At 41.7% G+C, this 4,708-nt stretch overlaps 1 protein-coding gene across 1 annotated transcript in view; it reads right to left on the reverse strand.

Annotated features, from left to right (window-relative positions):
* Positions 1-4,708, reverse strand: part of LOC112136445 (calsyntenin-2) — a 425,180-nt gene that overhangs the window by 38,289 nt on the left and 382,183 nt on the right. The gene's annotated exons all lie outside the window — the stretch shown is intronic.

Raw genomic sequence — 4,708 nt, forward strand, 5'->3', positions numbered from 1 at the left:
TGTGTTGTGGTGGCTCCTTGCCTCCTGCAATTCGCGCCGAATCACACTGTCCTCCTCCAAGGTCCGCTCGCTCGCGTTCTGCTTGCTCGTCTTCAGCTTGCTCAGCAGTCAACCATCCTTCGTCGCGGTCCAAAAGGAAAGGCTAATGGCGGCAAAAGCCGCGAGCAGTGTCTGTGTTGCGGGACTTGCTCGACCAACTACGTTCCTGATTGGCTGTTGGGCTAGATTCTTCACGTAGGGATTCTGGGAACCTGCTGGTGCGTTCAAGTGCCGCTCAAAATTTATAACTACTTATAACTAAATAAAACTTAGCCGACGAAACTAAAACATCTATGCATTACAAAATTGCACCTAGGTTACACATATATTACAGAACAGCATTACAGTTTTTAAACTTTAAAACTTTTAAAAAACTTTTCAGCTTTTTTCTTCAAATGTTTCTGTCTTAGCGAGACCGAGATTAACAGTTTTTACTTTTACATGATGTAAATCCTTTACCTTCTAATCTACTGCACAGAGTTTTGTGTTTCTGTTCTTGTCCTGAATCCCAAAGCTCGGTGAGATCCGTGAAGTGCAGCAGAGCTGTTTGTTAGATCATTAGTAACACCTGTGCCTCTCCTGCAGGCTTCAATCACGCAGGTGTTTCCTTTTTGCTTGATTGGACTGAGTTAGAGGGATTTTACAGGGACAAGTTTCTTGTCCTCATAACGCCTGGTTTACATTGGACGCGGAAGCGCCCCAAAGCGCCACGGAGCGGAGGGCACGCGCCGTTCACTCTCTCCTGCAATTCACACCAGATGAACATGCGCTTCCACAGTGCTTCTGTGTCTAGTGTGAACCAGGTTTAAACTTTAAAGCAGCAAAGACAGTTTAGTTTCAAACAGAAGAAGTTTGAAACATGTTAAAATAGGGAATCTTGGAGTGGAGTTTGATTAAATAACTTGATGTTCTTGTTGCATCATGCCACGTGTTCAGTGATACCTACACAGCCCAGTAGGGGGAGCACTGTTGGCATGGTGCTTCGCTGGTCCTCAGATTTCTTCAAAGGAAGCAGAAATGTATTATGATCTTCCTCCTTTCTCAAGTATGAGTTTAGTTGCTTTGTGTATGTTTTTTATTGAAATCCATGTTTATTCTTGGATGTTATATATATATATAAAAAAGGCATAAAGGCAAACTACTCAAACTTGGATTGCATTCTAGTTGTCCAAGCAGCACATCGTCACCAAGCGTGTGTGGTAGTTCACACAGTGAAAAGGCTTCTCCAGCAATTAGTACATTTTTACCAGACTTTAAATGTACTTGAATTCTAGTTTTGTCACATGACTGCCAGCATAATTAATTTGCTTTAGTAATAGGGTTATTTCCGTTTTATTTTGAAAAGTATTTTAGGACAGTAAAACATTCATGTAAAAAGCACACATAGCATACATTCGGAATGGCTTCTTTTTGTACACAAATGGTAACAATGTGTAGTGGAGTTCAGAATGTATGCCGAGGCCTGTACAAGCTGGAACGCCTTGTGGTGATCAGAGATGCTGCCTCTTCTCTCCCATTTAAACAATAAAACTCACTGAGAATGACTGAGCAATCAGCATAACCAAGAGCACTAATGGAATTTGTTGTTTTGTTTTTTTTTTTTTTTTTAGAATATACATAAGTATGAGTGTTTTTTATTTGAGTAGGTTTAATCAGCACAGCTTAAACTAACAGCATTTTAGGGGAACATTTCATACTGTATACATTAAATTTGTTTTTCTTTATAATGTCTGATTTTGTATTGCAAGTCTGTATCAGTTGTGTATGCTTGGTGTTTTACTGTTTTTGTATATCTTGTATTTAAAGTCAGTATCCATGGATGCAAATAGTATTGTGCTAATTTCAGCATATTTACAGCACCGGGTACCCGTTTAAATAAACATATTAAACCTAAAATTGGTCATTTGTTAAAACTGTATAAATATTTCAAAAAAGAATAAAACACAATGGGCAGTAAAGAGCATGTTAAATGCATCTGTTTTTTTCCTGTAGCACTGTTAGCAAGGTATGAGTATAAAAGTTGTTGGTGGAAGCTTTTTCTCAAGATTCTGTCACTTTGGCCCGATCCGATTACTATCCCTTCTTACTCCCCCTTAGCCCTCCGCCTTCGTTTATCCCTCCGTGCTTGCTCAAAACTGAGGTTGGTAAAAAATATTTCCGACCTGAGTTTCGTTCAGTGACGTCATCCAAATCACCGGTAAGCTAGCGTTAGCGCGGAGCTTCCATCGCTCGAATATGCATTACAACAGCAGTTTTAAAAATTTTAAAAGGTCACACTGTAACATAAATTTATTACTTACGTTCAAATGTAAACATCTGTGGTTCAGAGGTATGCTCTGAGTGAAGAAAAGTGAAGAAAAGCGCTTCGTAGCGCGGCGCGCTTTACTCTCGCGATAGCAGACTTTCTCTGTTTGGAGTGTGTAGCGTAAAAAATAATAATTCCGGACACAACTTTGACTTCAACTGCCACTTCGAATCAAGGGGGAGGGCTAAGGGGAACGGAGAAGGGGAGTATTCGGATCGGGCCTTTGTCTTTGTCTTATTTTTTGGTCAAATCCAAATTTCTCTCCTACCCCTACAGCTCCTCCATATTGCTCCAACTGTAGAAGCATTTGGAGCTTTAACCGTGTCCAAACTAATTTTTTAAATGGGTTGCCACAGCTGGCTGGGTATCCTTCCGTCAGTGGTGGGTGGAGGGTAACCTGTGCCGTGTTTGTGATGCATTTCTTCACGTGGGTGTGCTTGAAGCACCAAAGTTTGCATTTAAAGAACATACCATGATTTTCTTAAGTCTTTCAGGGTAAAAATTTGTTAATGTATTACCTTTGGCACGCTAAAGAACAATTTATTTAGGAAATATGAGTTATTTTTGTGAGTTTTTTCCCTACCCAGAAGTAAGACACCTCAAATTCCGAGGCTCCGCCTTTCGCTGCTTGTGGGTGTCGCCCATTTAGAGCCGCCCTCGGCCGCGTGTCTGTGTTTCACCCATGGAAAAAAAAAAACACTTTCAAACATTTCCAAAGATGGATTTGCATACCATATCTCTGCCTTGAGTAAATGCTGTTTACTTATATAGCGCTTTCTACCCTCCTTCGAAGGCCCAAAGCGCTTCAGTCACAGACCCAATCACACACTGGTGGTGGCACCGCTGCCGAACACTGGCGCCAACCTTCCACATGAGGCAATTCGGGGTTCAGTGTCTTGCTCAAGGACACTTCGACAAATGGGCGGGGAAGGCGGGAATCAAACCCACAATCTTCCGATCAGGAGTCGACCGCCCACCGCTGCACCACGGCCGCCCCAGCCAGAGTATCCCCAACCATCGCTACACTGGTCGTAGCCATGGCCAAGCACCGCTAGGTGAGCGGAGAAGTTTAGCAGTTGAGAGGTGAAGCGAGTGGATGAGCACTGCTAGCGGAGCGGTGAAGCTAATAGCGGCCGAGCACCGCTAGCTTGGTGGAGATATTGGGTGTAAGTATTGGCCTGGGGGAAGGTTCTTCCAGCAAAAACTATTCCTGAAAAGGGTTTGTTTTTCACTTTGTGACATCAGCTTCTGAGAACCTGCTCGTTTTTGTGAGTTGGGAGGGTCTAATCCTGAGAACACAAAATTTTAGAGGAAGGCTTAGAAATTCTTCAAAAGATCAAAATACAGTTTTATTTTTGTTCACATATGGAAGAAGTAAGGAAACGCAATTTCTATTCGTTCAACTAAGCGTTTATGTCAATACAAGCAGCTGATGCACAGTGTTCAGTTCCTCTCACAGCCTCTTCCTGCACGGAGGTGTGTAGAACTGCATGACCAGCTTTCCAGATCTCTCAATGACCACCAATCTTATGAGGCAGTCTCCATCTTACAATAGTAGACATTCCCAAAGGACAGCATCTGTGTCACTGTAAACATCTTAACACTGGAGATATCGCCCACAACACCCAACTAACACACACTTTTTGACATACTGGGACAATGGCTGTTAATGCAATCAACGAAAAGCGGCTTTTCATTTTGGCTTTTCACCGATGCGTAACACATACTAACATGAAGGGTGGCCTGTCAGCACAAAACCACTTTGCTCTGCAACAGAATCAGCTGATTTATGCTAACTGCATAAGCATGTCACTTTTCTCCTTTTCTCCATTTCCGAATCTGCTGGAATTACGTTAACTTTTACTAACGGTTGAAAACTTGTGGTAGCCAAAACAATTGTCTAAGCTTAAGTGCTGAAGGTTAAATCATGACAGCTATTGCACCATAGAATTTGCAGCACATTTTACAGCGGATAAGTACTAATGTTAAAAAAAGATTTCCATTAATGAGAGTAAATTCCATTTTTCAAGCAAAACAATCAACTGTGTCCCTGTGTTTAGCAGTTGCAGTTCTGCATAGAAAATATCAAATTTTCCACATAGCCAAAGTTAAAGCCAGGTCCTATTCCTGTTTGTCAGCGTCAGTATGGGTGAATGGACAATTCTGGGACGTGGTCTACGTGAAAAATAGATCCACTAGAAACTGTTCACTTCTGGGCCATCTTGTAGACTGTTCAGTGGAACTTTATTGACTGAAAACAGTGATTGCTAATCTAATTACAATTGTTTTAGGTTTCAAATTTGAAATCAAATGTTTGGTGGGACTGAGGCTTTAGATTATAATTGAGTACAGTGGTATCTCGTT

Source organism: Oryzias melastigma, linkage group LG13, assembly GCF_002922805.2.
Source record: "Oryzias melastigma strain HK-1 linkage group LG13, ASM292280v2, whole genome shotgun sequence".
Lineage (NCBI taxonomy): Eukaryota > Metazoa > Chordata > Actinopteri > Beloniformes > Adrianichthyidae > Oryzias > Oryzias melastigma.